The following is an 18,433-nucleotide window of genomic DNA, read 5'->3' on the forward strand; positions in this document are numbered from 1 at the left end:
AAGGCTGAGGGTAAAGCTGCCCCATACTGAAGGTCATGGGGAGAGGACCTTGCATGCACAAAACATGAAAGCATCCTTAGAAGCCAGCCTCCAGTGAAGCCCCTTGCAGCATGGAGGGGTTGGGGAATGGATGGAGACCAGGACGGTGGCTTGTCAGGAAAGCCAGAAACAGAGGGTGGGAATAATTAGGACCACTGTGGAGGAGGAAGTTCCTGGCAGGGTGCAGGGGGTCACCTAAGAGCAGAGGAGACTGTGGGAGAGGCGTAGTGGGCTGCAGGTGGAGAGTCTCTGGCTGGGAGCTTGGTCCAGCTAACAGCTTTGAACTGGAAGCCTCCCTGTCATTATTGTCCATAGTGCGTGTGGTCCTGTGGGATAGGGTGGAAGGAGTAACATAAAACTTCTCAGAGATAAGTTATGAGTTGATCTCAATGCCTGAAACAGCAGCACAGATACATAGATATAGGTTGTAGAAACTTTCTGAGCTGTGTTCCTGTAAATAATGAGGAACTGTGTAGAATGCACACCAGCCAATGGGCATGTGATTGGTTGGCAGATTAGAAAGTTCTTCCTACAGGCTCTGGTGGCTCACGCCTGCAATCCTAGCTACACTAGAGGCTGAGATCTGAGGACTGCAGTTTGAAGCAAGCCCCGGGGCAGGAAAGCCCATGAGACTTGTATCTCTGTAGATGTGACTCAAGTGGTAGAGCACTAGCCTTGAGCAAAAGAAGCTCAGGGGGCCAGGAGTTGGCCTAGTGGTAGAGTGCTTGCCTAGCATGCACGAAGACCCGGGTTCGATTCCTCAGTACCACATATGTAGCAAAAAGCCAGAAGTGGTTCTGTGGCTCAAGGGGTAGAGCGGTAGCCTTGAGGTGAAGAGCTCAGAGACAATGCCCTGGCCCAGAGTTCAAGCCCCACAACCAACCTAAAAAAAAAAAAAAAAGGCAGTGGCTCATGCCAGTAATCCTAGTTATTCAGGCAGCGGAGATCTGAGGATCAAGGTACAAAGCCAGCATGGGCACAAAAGGACCTGAGACTCTTATCTCCAATTAACCTCTTGCAAACAGGTAGCGGGGCTTGGCTCTAGGGTAGGGCAGTAGCCTTTAGCTGAATAGCTCAGGGACAGCACCCAGGCCAAGTTCAAGCCCCATGACCCCCCCCACACACACACACACAAAAAGATGGGCTGGGAGTTTAGCCTAGTGGTAGAGTGCTTGCCTGGCATGCACGAAGACCCAGATTCGATTCCTCAGTACCACATACATAGGAAGAAACTGGAATTGGTGCTGAGGCTCAAGTGGTAGAGCTCTAGCCTTGAGAAAGTCCAAGGACAGTGTTCAGTCCCTCAGTTCAAGCCCAGGACTGGCAACAAAAAAGAGAGAGAGAGGAAGAAGAAGATGAGGAGGAGGAAAGAAAAGAAACTGGACTGTTAGTTTGAACATGGTGGTATAGTGGGAGCAAGCTTCTGGCAAGCAGGGGTAAGTCAAAGATGGGTAAAGATGGGATTCATCAGTAAATAGTTGTGTACCCGAGTAAGAACATTTTCTTACTTAAATGTATGTTGAATATAACCTATAAATGGTGACTGGGAAAAGAATGGAAAGAATATAGATGGTTTGAGTAGAAAAAAAAAATCATTCTAAGCCAGGTACCCATGGCTCATGCCTTTACTTAGAACTTGGGAGACTGAGATCTGGAAGATCACAATTCACAGCTAGCCAGGAGAGAAAAGTCTGTGACACTTTTATCTCTAAATTAAAAGCTGATATGGAGATGGGGCTGAAGTATTAGAGCATGTCTAAAAAAGTTAAGTCAGAATGGGAAGCCCCAGACTTCAAGCCCCAACACAGAAACAAGCAGACAGGCACACACACACACACACACACACACACACACACACACACACCACTTTTGGTATTGGTAGACATTAGAAAAAGGGAATGTTCCCTAAAGTTGAAGGAAAGACTTGAAAGACTAGAAGACCAACTCTCCAGTCTGGATGTTTTGTTGCTGGTTCTGTTTACCTGAAATGAATCTCAGAGCCAGAAAAAAACAGCCAGGACAGAGATTCTGGTGTGGGTGGTGGCATTCTAGTTTAATTTCTTTTGTCTGCATGAGATTTCACATGAGGCTTTTGTGTAGGAGAAAGATTTCACAAATCCAGGCCACAAAATGGCTTCCCCAGATTGAATTACTTATTCGGAAGATGCTCGCTAGTCCCGGGCATGAAGGCAGGGAATAAACATGCTTATAGCCAAAGGGAAAAGCGTAGATGTGGGGTTTCAGAAAATTACATGTGTTTCCTCGTTAAACATAACCGACAATTCTCTGAGCTTAGAGAATCATTTCCAGAATGATCATCACTTTGTTTTTTTCCTTTGACTCAACTTCAGCGTCCTCCTGCCAGCCATGGGGGAGGGCGTGGAGGGAAGGCCTCACTGAAGTTCATTCTGGGGGCTTGCAAGTCTATTCAGTTAATAGAACACAGCTTCCTTATACTTTTTTGAGGGGGGAGGTCATCAGTCACGGGTGAACTCATGGCCTAAGCTCTTTTGCGTAAGGCTAGCACTCTACCACTTTGAGCCACAGTTCCACTTCTGGTTTTCTAGTGGCTAGTTGAAGATAAGAATCACATAGAATTTCCTGCCTAGGCTGTGTTTGAACCATGATCCTCAGATCTCAGCCACCTCAGTAGCTAGGATTACAGATGTGAGCCTCCAATGCCATCTCTTTTTAAATGAGCAAACACACTTAGACACACGATGGTTGACTTAGCCTCCTAAGTGAGGATAGTTTTTGCTTTTTTATTGTTGTTTTTTAAATCCATGACAACTAGAATTTACAAGTGATCTAATTGTCCCATTTCTTCCTAATTAGGAAGATTACTAGTACAGAGAAATCACTTGAGTCATTTTAATTATTTTTTTTCTGGTCCTAAGGTATGAATTCAGAGCCTGGGCACTGTCCCTTTGTTGTTGTTGTTGTTGTTGTTATTGTTGTTATTATTGTTGTTGTTGTTGTTTTGCCAGTCCTGGGCTTGAGCTCAGGGCCTGAGCACTGTCCTTGGGCTTTCTCAAGGCTAGAGCTCTACCACTTGAGCCTCAGCACCACTTCCGGCTTTTTTCTATGTATTTGGTACCGAGGAATTGAAGCTGGGTCTTCGTGCACGCTTAGGCAAGCCCCTTAGGTTTTTTTACTAAAAGCTAGCATGCTAGCATTTGAGCCACAGCTACACTTCTGACTTTGCTGATTAATTGATGACCATTCTCATAGGCTTTCCTGCCCAAGCTGGTTTGAACCACGATCCTCTGCTTTCAGCCTCCTGAGTAGCTAAGATTATAGGTATGAGCCAACTAGTGCTCAGCTAGAATTTTAAAATTCTCTTTGATGTATTTTTCTTTTCACTCTCGACAGAGTTAGCAGGGTTCACGCTGCATTCTCATCTGAAAGCTCAGAAGGATAAAACAAGACACAACCAGGGTTTGGCACTGGTCACCCTGGTAAATTAGGAACAGATCTGGAAGTGAGGTCAGCCTCTTTGGGTGGTCTCCCTGACCCAAGCTTCACAACTAAGGGTCCACACATAATGTTCTCACCTTAATCTCACCAGGCCTGACCTGCAAGTGAGGTTTACAGACAAACTTTCTCTTTAGAAGGTCATTCACGAGGTCAGTGCCCCTTCCTCTTTCCCAGATGCCCAGAGTATCAATACAGTAAATGTACACACTGACCCTCCAGATACTGGATAGGACTGTAGCCAGAATTGTATTTGTTCATTTGGCTTACTATTGTTTATTATTATTTATTATTGTGTACTAGGGCTTGAACTCAGGACCCAGCACCATCCCTTAGCTTTTTCCACTCAGGGCTGGTTCTCATGCGCTGCCACTTGAGCCACAGTTCCACTTCAGGAATCAAACCCAGGGCTTTGTGGTGCTAATCAAGCACTCTACCACTAGGCCACACTCCTGGCCCCAGCTCCTGACTTATTTGTGTGTGTGTGTGTGTGTGTGTGTGTTTGTGTACTGGTCCTGGCACTTGGACTCAGGGTATGAGCACTGTCCCTGAGCTTCTTTTTGCTCAAGGCTAGTGTAATATCACTAGAGCCACAGCACTAAGTTTAGCTTTTTTCTGAGTAGTTTTATTGGAGATAAGAGTCTGATGGAGGGCCAGGAGTTTGGCCTAGTGGTTAAAGTGCTTGCCTAGCATGCACAAAGACCCGGGTTCGATTCCTTGGTACCACATATATACAAAAAAAGCCGGAAGTGGTGCTGAGGCTCAAGTGGTAGAGCTCTAGCCTTGAGAAAGTCCAAGAACAGCGCTCAAGCCCAGGACTGGCAAAAAAAAAAAAAAAAAGAGTCTGATGAATTTTCCTGCCTGGGCTAGATTTGAACCATGATCCTCAGATTTTAGTCTTGCTAGTAGCTGGGGTTATAGACATGAACCACAAGCACCTCACCTTTTGGTGATTAATTGGAGGTAAGAGCCTTACAGACTTTTGGGGCAGGAATTTGGCCTAGTGGTAGAGTGCTTGCCTACCATGCACCAAGACCAGGGTTTGATTTCTCAGTACCACATACATAGAAAAGAGCTGGAAGTGGTGCTGTGGCTCAAGTGGTAGAGCTCTAGCCTTGAGAAAAATACAAGGACAGTGCTCAGGCCCTGAGTTCAAGCCCCATGACTGGCAAAAAAAAAATAGTCTTACACCCTTTCTTGCCTAGGCTGGCTTCAAATCATGATCCTCAGATCTCAGCCTCCTGGGTAACTAGGATTATAGGTGTGAGTCACTGGCACCTGGCTCTTAACTTTCTAACTAGTTAAATGCTATAAAAAAAAAATAATTAGAACTCTAACGTTTAAAGGTGCTTTGGACTTAGTCCTGTAGGCTTGATTCATAGAGTGGGTTAGTAAAGATTCTTCACTGTGGGAAACAGCAAGAGACTGTCTCATTCAGTTCTCAGTTCTCTGTGTTACTAATCTACTTTTGCCTGCCAACTTCTTTCTCCTGTGCATAAGGGTGTGAGTACAGAAAGGGTGTGGGGGGAGCAGGAGTTCTTTGCAGAAGAGCCAGTGTCCAGTTCATTACAAGATTTTTCTCTCCTGTCTAAAAGCCCTGAAATACCTTTTATTCTGAATGTTTCTGTTTTAGGATTAATGCCTTGGGTTACATTTGCCTCCCTATCCAACTCCTCAAGAAGAGAGAAGCTATTTATCTTTCTCAAGAAATTTGCTGGTTTAGGGACTTAGTTGGGAAAAGTTTGGCTTCCTGCTGAGCTCCAAGAGACAGATGCCTCCCACCCACCCACCCTCCAAAAAAGATAATAAACTTTTCCCCTGACATTTCCTGGCAGTCCAGAGCATTCCTCAACAGCTAACGTTGATACAAGTTCATCAGAAGCCTTGGACCATTTGGAAATGGGCTTTTGAAGGCCTCATTTGGTACTTGACATGGGTTAACATGAAAAGCACGGGTCTTTTTCTCTGGAGAATGTGACACTCTGGATTTTGTGTCGCATTCCTAAGGCCTCTGCATGAAGTTGAAAACAAGTACATTTTCAAATGTAATTTGATGCTCTTCAAAAAACACAAAAGCATTCTTGAACAAATGGAAAGATACCCCCTGTTTTTTGCCCAGGGTGAAATCAACATAACCAAAAAAAAAAAATATGTCATTTTCCCTAACTTAATTCAAAAACCTAATAGGATACCAACAAATGGTTCTTACAGTTTGCAGGGAAAAACAGAAAATCACAGCCAGCTAGGAAAACACTAGAGAAAAACTAAAAGAGCCCACTCTATCAGACATAAAAGTAGGCTATCAGCCAGGCTCTGGTGGCTCATGCCTATAATCCTAACTTCGTAGGATCATGCTTTGAAGCCAGCTCAGACAGGAAAGTCCATGAGACTCTTACCTCCAGTTAAGTAGTCAAAAGCTGGAATGAGAGGTGTGGCTCAAGTGGTAGAGTGCCAGTCTTGAGCAAAAAAGCCAAAGGGCACTGCCTTAAACAGGTTCAATCCCCAGTAGTGGCACACACACAAAAAAATAAAATAAAAGTGATATTTATAATCATACAGCATAATTAGACTTTTAAAGAAGTATTTCCCTTGGGTTGAGGATGGAGCTCAGTTGATAGTGTGTGATTAGGTTCTGCAAAGCCCTGTGTTCAACCTAGGGGTCAGAGATTTGGAAGATTATGAAAAATTAGTGACTATCATACATGTCTGGGAGTTAAAATTGTGTGTACTGAGTTGTGAGTAGAAAAGCCATTGAAATTTAGAAAGTTTTAGTTTAGCTAGTAATCATATAGTAAGCTGGGTGCTGATGGCTCACAGCTATAACCCTTGCTACTCAGGAGGCTGAGGTCTGAGGATCATGGTTCAAAGCCAACCCAGGCAGAAAAGTCCTTAAGGCTCTTACCTGCAACTAACCACCAGAAAACTGGAAGTGGTGCTATGGTTCAAAGTGGTAGAGTTGAAGAGCTCAGGGGCAGTGCCCAGGCCCAAGTTCAAGCCCCACAACCAACAACAACAACAAAAAAGTGAGAGGCCATGAATTTAAGCCCCAGTACCTATACACACAGACACACACACATACACACATTACGGTATCCTACTTTCACTAGCTCTAAACTATAGTAAATAATAATCATGATAGTGTTAGTAATTAGTATATGGAATGAGTTGCTGTGACAGCATTGACTATTGATGTGTTCATTCTTTTTCTGTGTTCAAAGAACCTGGTGGCTCACACCTACAATCTTAACTGTCAAGAGGCTGAGATCTAAAGGATTTGCAGTTTGAAACCAGCCTGGGTAGAAAAGTCTTCAAGAGTCCATCTCCAAAATAGAAATAATAAAGCAAAAACAAAAACAACCCCCACAGGACTGGAGGTATAGCACAATTGGTTGAATACCAGCCAAGCAAACCAATTGAGTTCGAAGCCCTGAATTCAAATTTCAGTAATAAAAAGAAGACTTTGTTAACTTATCAAACTCTTCACTGTGGTCTCCTAGCTCACAGGGAAGGCCAAGTGAATGGCAACGTAACAGGAAATTAGCCAGAGACCCACCGGGAAGCACATTCAGGTGGTCCCTGCCCCTGAACCTATACCATGGTTCTCACCCACCTCTCAGTTGTTTCTGGGCATCTGAAAAGTGGGAGCTGGCAGCTGAGGCATTTTTCCCTTTGTCCTGAGTGACCCTGACAAATGTGACAGAGAGGACGGCAGTGGTGGAGAGGAGAAAAAGATGGTTTGGAATATTAAGGATTCTCTCTAACTCAGCTGGAATAGATTCTGCTAACCCCCACACATACCACCTTCCCTCCTTCTCTTCTCCAAAATAACCTGTAGCAATTATGAAAATGATTTCCAGGAAGGAAAGTATTAAAATGCAGATTAGGTACAGTGGTGACTGCAAATCATTGAGGAAAAATGTCACGGCTGTGTTTATAGAGTCCAGTGTAGATGCTCAAGGAGACTACAAAGGTGATGCCAGAGTGATCCAAAGGACCACAGAGGTAATCGAACCCAGATGAGAGCCCACAGTGGGGAGGGCAAAAGACAGTTAATATGAAGGTATTGGCAAAAGAGACTCAAGAAGCAGGCACATGTATCAATGTTAAATGGCAAAGCAGCAAATGCTGGCTTTGTGGGTTAACTGTCTCACCTAATTCTTCCAATAGGGGGCAGTGCTAAGCTTAGATGTTCCTGGACCTCAACAAGAGAAGCCAGTTTCTGCTCCTCCCCTGCCAATTTCAGCGAGTAGGATGCTTGTTGGGTGTGCCACGGAGTGGTCAGAGATAGGGACTGCACTTGGCAAGGAGAAAGGAAACATTCTGTGGTAGAAAACAGTTTTAATGGAAGCCCAGCAATGTAGTAGAAACTTGACCACTGCTATGTAGAGCATGGGTCTAATGTGGCATCAGAAGTGTCAGGGCCAAGGAGTACAATGGTTAGATAGATTTTGTTTTGTTTTGTTTTAGCAGTTCTGGGCCTGAGCACTGTCCTTGGACTTTCTCAAGGCTAGAGCTCTACCACTTGAGCCTCAGCACCACTCCCGGCTTTTTTCTAAGTATGTGGTACCGAGGAGTCGAACCCAGGTCTTCGTGCATGCTAGGCAAGCACTCTACCACTAGGCCAAACTCCCGGCCCCCATCCATCCATTTTTTGTGTGTGCACTGATACTCGGACTTGTCCTCAGGACCTGAGTGCTCTGTATTCCTTATCAATTTTCACTCACAGCTGACGTTCTACCACTTAAGGCACAGCTCTACTTCTGGCTCTTTTGCTGCTTAACAAGATCAGAGTCTCACACAGACATTCCTACCCAGACTAGCTTTGGACTTCAATCCTCAGATCTTAGCATCCTTCATAGCTAAGATTATAGATGTGCTGGCAGCCATCACTTTAACAAGTGTCTGTTGAGGTTCTACAGTGGTTCACGTAACAGGACCCATATTTTCCAGGTAAGGCTGTGGTCTGGTGTTTGCCAAGACATTCGTGGAACAGACAGGCCATCTGATGAGTGCTGTTACTGGATGGCTTCTCAGAGACCACTTGCCTTCCTGGAGTCTGTTTTCCACAGTGGAGCCTGTTGCCATTATGGAGCAAGGAGCGGGGCAAGATGGCTGCCATCCTCGAAACTGGCATGTATGCATAAGTAAGGCCACTAGGATACCCAGAAAGGTGAAGGAAAGTCTCATCTCTCAGCCACCACAGGATACTCTCTGACCCTCACTTCTCATTCCCATAAAAAAGGAGACAAAAGCCAGGCATGGATGGTTCATGCCTGCAATCCTAGCTACTCAGGAGGCAGAGATCTAAGGATCCCAGTTCAAAACCATCAGAAAATAGAAAGTGGCTCTATGGCTCAAATGGTGGAACACTAGCTTTGAGAAGAAGAGTTTAGGGACATTGCCCAGGCCTAAGCCCAGCATTCAAGCCCCACAACCAATAACAAAAATTCTTTGGGACATTCAGTTTGGCCAGCAGGTGGCGCCACTGATTCAGCTTTCCAGCCAGGCTGAGTACTGACTAATTTGTTCAAAAACAAATACACTTCCTCTCAGCTTTGCAAAGTAGCCTGAAAAACTCTGCCTGCCACTGTGTGAACTTTAGCAGATCATGCTGTTACTGCTGCTGCTGCTGCTGCTGCTGCTGTTATTTCCAGGGTGTGAATAGAGTTTGCATTCCAATGGGTGCTACCTGCAGCAGCAAAATAAATTATCTTCCTTTGCACAGTCCTGTTCTGGGGAGAGAGCAAGGGGAGAGTCAGAGATGGAGAGACAGAGAATGGGGTGGGAAATGGAAAGAAAAGGGTAACATCTCCTGAAGGATCTTCACTTGCTGAAGGGCCTGTGTGCACCCACAATCAGCCATTTGCATGCTATTCAGAATGCACAAATGGTCACTTAGCTCCCAATCCCCTAATTGCCGCATGGAGGATCACAGAGAGACTTTTATAGCCTCAAATCTCTGGCCACAACTAGGCTGGAGAGGCCAGGAAATGTAATTTCTAGTCTTTTTTTGTTACTTATGAATGGGATCACAATTATGGAAAGGAAATAGGGACTGAAAGCCTAGTGGATCAAATTATTAATTTTATCTCAGGTCAGTCTCAGATACCTAAAAAGACTCCCCTAACTGCCTATCCTTTTATTTTTCTCAAGTATTTAAAAAAAAGAGAATGAGAGAAAGGGAGGGGAGTTGGAGGGATGAGAGATGAGAGGGAGAAGTGAGGAAGGAGGCAGGGGAGAGAGAAAAGTATATTGCTTTTCTGAAATGAGATGCAAACAATTGCTCTTCACGTTCTCACACAAAAGACAACTCCTTTTAAAATTTATTAGAAAATATGAAATACTATTTGATTTATTATGATGATTATTATTTATTTGAGTTCAATCCCCATGACCATAACAACAAAAATAGGACGTTCTGTTTTTGTGTATAATTGTATTTCTACTGTATAGCCTAAGGCCTGTCATTGGACCAGAACATTTGCTAAGTGAACAAATACCTACATTTCCTCTTCATATACTTTCCCAATATAAATCCTTTCCGTCTGGTTTTCATATCCACTTTTTTTTTTTTGCCAGTCCTGGGCTTGAGCTCAGGGCCTGAGCACTGGCCTTGGACTTTCTCAAGGCTAGAGCTCTACCACTTGAGCCTCAGCACCACTTCCAGCTTTTTTCTATGCATGTGGTACGGAGGAATCGAACCCGGGTCTTCATGCATGCTAGGCAAGCACTCTACCACTGGGCCAAACTTCCGGCCCCTCATATCCACTTTTCTTTCTTTCCTTTTTATTTTTGCTGGTCCTGGGGCTTGAACTCTAGGTGCTATCCCTGAGCCGCTTTGTGGTCAAGGCTAGTACTCTACCATTTGAGCCAAAGCAGCATTTCCAGCTTTTCCAGGTTTATTGGACATAGGAGTCTCACAGACTTTCCTGCCCCCATTGGCTTCCAACTATGATCCTCAGACCTCAGCCTCCTGAGTAGCTAGGACTAGAGGCATGCACTACCGGTGCCCAGCCCGCTTTAAAATTTTATTCCAAAATAACTTCATTTGACTTACCAAAAATGGAGACTATGTCTCTCCAACACAGTTCTTTAAGACAGGATTCTGCGAATGGGAGTTGGCTCAGTGGCAGAACCCTAGTCTGTGGGAGGCCTGGTGCTCAACCCTTAGCACCTAACTCTCTGACTATCTATCTCTCTATCTATCTATCTAGCTTTAATAGGTGGATAATATATAATATATATAATATACATAGGCTATATATTTCTTTTTTTTTTTTTTTTTTTGCCAGTCCTGGGCTTGAGCTCAGGGCCTGAGCACTGTCCTTGGACTTTCTCAAGGCTAGAGCTCTACCACTTGAGCCTCAGCACCACTTCCGGCTTTTTTCTATGTATGTGGTACCGAGGAATCGAACCCGGGTCTTCATGCATGCTAGGCAAGCACTTTAACCACTAGGCCAAACTCCCGGTCCCTATATATTTCTTTTTTGCCAGTCCTGGGGCTTGAATTCAGGGCCTGAGCACTGTCCTTGGACTTTCTCAAGGCAAGAACTCCACTTGAGCCATAGTACGACTTCCAACTTTTTTCTATGTATGTGGTATGAAGGAATTGAACCTGGGTCTTTGTGCATGCCAGGCAAACACTCTACCACTAGGCCAAACTCCTGGTCCCTAGATATCGTATTTATTATGTATCACATATATGATATATTGATTATACTTGTATATTATTGTTGTATATCATTGTATATTATCATTGTATATGATATTATCATTGTATATAATGTTATACTTACACTTATTATATATTCTATAATGTCAACTATAATATTCTATACGTTATATCGTGTGTTATACTATTTGTATATGATTTATAATAATATAAATGGCACATATATATTAACATAAAGTAGATGAAGTATTCTAAGGGGTCGTAGACAAGACTAGGTGCTCCAGTTGCCTGGCTCTCTGTTTAGTTAGCAGTGTCCTTTGAAGATGTCTGAGGTCACCCTCTTCAGTGGAGGGAAGCGATATGAGACAGCGCCTGTCCTGGGGTCCTGGCCCCTGAGTCCCAGCAGCTGGAAGCAATCTCTCCCCTTTTGACATGTCTGCTAAGCGTCATTTGCGATTCCCTTAGGGAACAAGTTCTTCCTCTTTCAAGTTCCAGCTGTTTATATGCACATGCCTGTCCCCAGCCACACATGACCCTTGCAAGGCAGGAAACTGGCTTTTCTCATCCTCTGTCTGCTCAGCTTCTAGTACAGGGCCATGGGATGGGACCCTCAGAAGAACTGGCCATAGAAGAAGGAACAGTGGAGATTAGGCCCACCGCAGGCTTTGGGACCAGCTCCTGCATTCACGGTAGATTCTACTTGATTAAGCCTTGGTCTGGGTAAGGGAAGGGGGAAGATAATGAATAATTATAGGATAGAAACCTTGCATTCAGTCTAGACTATGGTATAGATCTGTGATGTGTATGCGTTAGTGCATGTTAGTGCTCTACTCCTTGGAGACAGTGTCACTTTTTTCTTTTTTTTTTTTTGTCAGTCCTGGGCCTTGAGCTCAGGGCCTGATCACTGTCCTTGGGCTTTCTCAAGGCTAGAGCTCTACCACTTGAGCCACAGCACCATTTCTGGCTTTTTTCTATGTATGTGGTACCAAGGAATCGAACCCAGGTGTTCATGCATGCTAGGCAAGCACTCTACCACTAGGCTACACTCTCGGCCCCATTTCTGGTTTTGTGGTGGTAAACTGGAGAAGAGTTTCACAGGCTTTGCTGCCTGAGCAGGCTTTGGAGAGATCCTCAGATCTCAGACTTGTGAGTAGCAAGGATTCCAGGTGTGAGCCACTGGTGGCCAGCTGTCATCTTATTGTTCCTCAAACAGATGGAGACTCAAGGAGCATCAGGAACAGGAGGCATCATAAGAAGAGGAGAAAGAATGCTCAAGGTCTTGGTGGCTGGGATCTGATGGGATCCCAGACCTAGACAGAAAGGGATACCAGGTCTATTTTTTTGGTCGGTTGTAGCACTTGAACTCAGGTCCTGGGTGCTATTCCTGAAGTATTATGTTCAAGGCTAGTTCTCTATCACTTTGAGCCTCAGTTCCACTTCCGGTTTTCTGGTTGTTCATTTTTTTGTCAGTTCTGGGGCTTGAACTCAGGGCCTGGGCTTTTTCCTCAAGGCTAGCGCTCTGCCACTTGAGCCACAGCACCACTTCTGGCTTTTCTATGTATGTGGTACTGGGGAATCGAACCCTGGTCTTTGTGCATGCTGGGAAAGCTTTTTGCTGGTTAAATTGGAGTTGGAGTCTGGTGGACTTTACTGCTCTAAGCTGGTTTTGAATGATGATCCTGTAGGTCTCAGCCTTCTAAGTAGCTAGGATTACAGGTAGGAGCCACTAGCTACAGGTCAGACTGTTTTGTGGGTATTTTCAAAATGTCATGGTACTGGCTTGCCATTTGAAAATATTTTCAAATTGGAAAATGTAATCAGAACAAAATGTCAAATGTAATTCAAGGAACATGTCTGTGAGCAGCATGATCTCACAGCTGGGTGTGGAAGAGGGCAGACGTCCTTCCTGCACACCTGCACCTCTTGGCTGCCCTTGGCTGATTTGAGGGTGAGATTTATATTGCTGGCTCTCTCTAGGCTGGTATTTTCCTCCCTCAAACTCCCCCTGCTTCCTGCAGTAGCTCAGGCTGACTGACTTATGTCTGTAATCTGATGAGTTCTGTATTTACTTCAGAGATCATCTGAGACAAAATTCTCAGCAACTACAGCAAATAGGTGATCTGTACTTTATTTGTCTCTTAATCATCATGGGGCTGATAGTCTGCGTGCAGCTTCTGTGCTCTTTTACTCAAGGCTAGTGCTCAACCACCTTGAACCACAGCACCGTTTATGGTTTTCTGGTGCTTCATTGGAGACAAGAGTCCTACAGACTTTTCTTGCCAGGACTGGCTTGGAACCATGATCCTCAGACCTCAGCCTCCTGAGTAGCTAGGATTCTAGGCATGAGCCACCAGCGTCTAGTTGACATCCTTTACTTTTTGCTTTTTTTGTTGTTGGTGGTGGTGGTCCTGGGGCTTGAACTCAAGGAAGGTCTAGGTGCTGTCCCTGAGCTTTTTTTTTTGTTGAAGGCTAGTGGTTTACCACTTGAGCCACAGCTCTACATTAGGCTTTTTTAAAAAAAAAAAAAATTTTGCCAGTCCTGGACTTTATTTCAGGGCCTGAGCACTGTCCTTGGGCTTTCTCAAGGCTAGAGCTCTACCACTTGAACCACAGCACCATTTCTGGCTTTTCTATGTATGTGGTACCTAGCACTCTATCACTAGGCCAAACTCTGGCCTACTTTAGGCTTTTATTTTACTTTATTTTATTGGTGGTTAATTGGAGGTAAGACTCTCATGGACTTTCCTAGCCAGTCTGGCTTTGAACTGAGATCCTCATATCTCAGCTTCCTGAGTAGCTAGGATTACAGATGTGAGCCACTGGCATCCAGTTTTACAACCTTTTAATTTTGTTGATCTATTTATTTTTGTGCTGGTACTGAGGCTTGAACTCAGGGCTTGGTATTCTCCTATGACCTTTTTTTGCTCAAGGCTGATGCCCTACTACTTGAACTACACTTCCACTTCTGGATTTATTTTTGGTGGTTAATTAGCGAAAAGAGTGAATCTTGTGGACTTTCCTGGCCAGGTTGAATTTGAACCTTGATCTTCAGACCTCAGCCTCCTGAGTAGCTAGGGTGACAGGTGTATGAACCACCAGTACCTGGCTTACCTGAGCACAGAGGGAAATCAAGAGTCTCTGGGAGTCTCAAGCCCCCATAGCCACTCTCCTTGTCTACTTGACAAGTCCAGCGCCAGTGACATTCTCTGTCTGCTTTGCCTTTTTTTTTTTTTGGCAGTCCTGGGGCTTGAACTCAGGGCCTAAGCACTGTTCTTGGGCTCTGTCCATTTTGCTTTGAGGTCCTCAGATAGCTCACAAGCAGATGAAGACACGTGCCCCCTCCACCTCTACCTCTGTCCTCCAGAGGAGGGAAGAAGGCAGCTCTTCCTCTCCTTACCACCCTGTCCCATTCTAGCTGGCACCTGGAGGGAACCCACAGAGCCTGAAGAGGTTTTTTTTTTCTTTTCTTTTCTTTCTCCCCCCCCCCCAAGTCCTGGGGCTTGAACTCAGGGCCTGGGAACTGTCCTTGAGCTTTCTCAAGGCTAGCGCTGTACCACTTGAGCCACCGCACCACTTCTGGCTTTTTCTGTGTTTGATACCAAGGAATCAAACCCAGGGCTTTGTGCATGTTAGGGAAGCATTCCACTACTCAGCCACACTCCTGGATCCCATGAAGAGGTTTTCTAGGACAGGAGCAGGAAGACCCCAGGGAATTCTGTGGTGACAAGAGGGGCCCTGAGCTGAGCAGGAGCTGATGTCTGCCAGGCATCAAGCAGGCTTTTGTTAAGCTGTGGCTAGGGGATTATCGACCTGTTGGCTCTTTTGAGGTTATCAGTTTACAGCTCCTACATGGCTCCAGCTCTACCAGCAGAAGTGAGATTTGTATCTGTGGTTGCTTTAGAATCCATGTTTGTTTCTTCCCGTTACCATTTACTTGGGGTCTTTACTTTGAAAATCTAAAACCTACCTTCCAGTCCTATCCTCAGCACACTGTCATTTGTCCCAACAACAGAGTCCATCACAGCTGAGCATCAGTGAGTGGCTCCCGTCCTGTCATTCTAGCTACTCAGGCTGAGATCCGAGGATCATGGTCCAAAGCCAGCTGGGACAGGAAAGTCTAGGGGACTCTTATCTCCAATTAACTAGTCAAAAAACCAAAGTAGAGCTATGGCTCATGTGGTAGAGTGCCAGCCTTGAGTGAGAAAGCTAAGGGAGAGAACCAAGGACTTGACCTTAAGTCCCAGCCTGTGTACCTGAGCATGCAAGCACGTTGGGATTCCAACGTCAGAGAATCACCTTATATTGGTGCTCTTGCCTCCTCACTTTTCTTGCCTGCTTCCCAATTTGTAGAACCAGTTTGTCTTGGAAATGCTTCCTCCTGAGTGCCTGCTAACAATTCTACTTCCCCAGGAGAAGAGATCACAATTACATGGGATTGCAATGAGTCTGAGTATAGGCCTATTCTATTGGGGTGTGTGATGCTGGTATTGGGGCTTAAATGCAGGATCTGGGCACTGTCCCTTAGTCCCTTAGCTTTTTTTAATGTATTTTTTATTTTTATTTAAATAATTTATTAACATTGATTTTCACATCACATTTCAAATGTATTGAAATGTATCTCAAATACTTGTTAACAAAAAAGTATTCAAGAAGGGAATCTCTATATACAATCACTGGCACTTAGATTTTAGAACATAATTAAAATTAGGCTGAGGGTTTGTATGTCATAGATACATATTAATCTATGTCTATAGAGTCATAAATTTTTATGTCTGTGTAGTTGTGTTTATATTTCCAATACCATGTCCATAGCATTAGGTACATAAATATTGAGTCCTCGCTCTTGACACCCTACTACTTGAGCCATGGCTCCCCTTCTAGCTTCTGTTAGTTAATTGGAGATTAAAATTTTTCATGGACTTTCCTGCCCCAGCTGGTTTTGAACTGCAATCCTCAGATCTCAGCTTCCTGAGTAGCTAGGATTATAGACATGAGGCTGGGGTGTTTTTAAAAAGAAGAGCATGACCAGAAGGGGTCTTTCCAGAGAAGAATGAGGAAGGGGTGCTGGGAACAGCTTAGCAGACCTCCCTGTTTGTCTTCACACTCTGGAGCTACCATCGTTCTTCCCATGACAGCTCTTCCCATGACTGTGGCTGGCACATTCCAAGAAAGACAACCTTAGCTCCTCTGCCAAGCTGCCGTCTCCTTGTCTAAAGTGGGCCTAGTGACATAAAATGGGGAGACCCCCAGCAGGAAGCCCCCTCCATCTTGTTTTTTCCTTTTAGGGTCTTCAGAAGAAACTGATCAAAGGGGATGGGGTATTTGTGAAAAAGCTGAGAAAACATGAAAGGAAAATCACAGTGGGCATGAATATTTGTTTATATTTGTCTGGGTTTCTGGAAATAGTGTGGCCTATGACTATGCCCTTTCTCCAACACCACCCGCCTTCCTATGCTGGCAGCTTTTTCAAACATTTAAGTCTCATCTGTTTGTGATTTTTATGGGCTGAGAAAGCACTCACAGGGTCCTATCAGATTTTGTCATTTTTAATATTTATAAAGGCAATGTTGTTATTTATGTCCCTGATCCCCCCTCCTCTGCAGAGACAGAGACAGAGAGAGACAGAGAGACAGAGAGCAAGAATAGGAAAGAAAGGAAGAGAAAAGAAAGGAACAAGAAAGAAAGAAATAGGAACAAGCTACTGATAAAGAGTGTGTGTGTGTGTGTGTGGTGTTGAGGGACATTTTTGTTAGATCAAAGAGTTTCATTTGGTACAGTCCTTCCCTTCTCTTTTTCCCCAACCCTCCACTCCAGATCTGTTTGAAAAAATGCTCAGATCTTTTTTTTTTTTCCTACATACAGACTGACCTGTCGGTGGAGGAATGAGTGGGGGAGGGGAGCTCTGGAATTAGCAGAGCTAATTCCACACCCCTCTGGTCTGCTGCAAAGAAAATTCTGTTGAGGAGAGAGACTGAGAGAGATACTGACTGATGAAATGATCATCATATAGAACAGAAGCATAAAAATTAAGAATACCCAACTTTGATTTTTTTTTTTTTTGTCGGTCCTTGTGCTTTAACTTAGGGCCCGGGCATTGTGCTTGAGCTCTCTCAAAGCTAATGCTCTACCACAGCACCACTTGTGGCTTTTTCTGTTTATGTGGTACTGAGAAATGAACCTAGGGTTTTCTGCATTGCTAGGTAAGCACTCTACCACTAAGCTACATTCCTAACCCCCATATTAGATTTTTTTAAATCAGTCCTCGGGCTTGAACTCAGAGTCTGAGCACTCTCCTTGGTCTTTCTCAAGTCTAGAGTTCTACTGCATGAGTAACAGCACCACTTCTGCCTTTTTCTATGTCTGTGGTACCCAGGAATCAAACCCAGAGCTTTGTGCATGCTAGGCAAGCACTCTACCACTAGGCTATGCTCCTGGCCCCACAAATTTGAATTTTAAGGACAATTTAGTGGCACCATACCTAGCCCAAAGGCTGCCTTGGCTGCTCTAGCCAGTGTCCATCCCATGTTTTGTCTTGAAACACTGAAGTCTTGGTCTTTCTAGGCAATAAATATCACTGGCTAGTCCTGCGGATATAAATCTGGGGTCGAGAGACTTCTCTGACAAGCGTGAAGCGATATCTTGTCCACTACAATGTAAATAAGAATCAGGACCACATGAAGACAAGGATGCCAGCCCCACTTGACAGATGGAGACATTATCTCTCCTGCATGGGTGACTAACACATCTGGAAACAGAGGCTAGCCTTGAATTCAGATGTATTCCAGACCTGCCCCCCTCTCTCCCTCCCGGCCTGCTGGGTCCTGCTGTGCCCTCCAGCAAGATCATCCTGTTCTTTTTTCCTTTCTCCTGCCAAACTTTCTGAATGAAAAATGGAGGCACTCTTCATCCTATTTTCTCAGCTCCATCCCTCTGCACTCCTGCTTCCTCCCTCTGCCCTCCTGCAAACTGTGGCACAAGGAATAGGGCAGTAGCCTTGAGCTGAAAAGCTCAGGGACAGCTCCCCAGGCCCAGAGTTCAAGCTCCAAGCTGACAAAAAATAAAAAATAAATCAATAAGGTTAACACTCTACCACTTTGAGCCATAGTGCCACTTCCAATTTTCTGGTGGTTCATTGGAGGTAAGAGTCTTACAGACTTTCTTGCCCTGGCTAGCTTTGAACCACAATCCTCAGATCTCAGTCTTCTGAGTAGCTAAGATTACAGGCTTGAGCCACCAGTACCCCAGACA

This window comes from Megascapheus bottae, chromosome 25 (assembly GCF_031878675.1).
Source record: "Megascapheus bottae isolate mThoBot1 chromosome 25, mThoBot2.hap1, whole genome shotgun sequence".
In the NCBI taxonomy this organism is placed as follows: domain Eukaryota; kingdom Metazoa; phylum Chordata; class Mammalia; order Rodentia; family Geomyidae; genus Megascapheus; species Megascapheus bottae.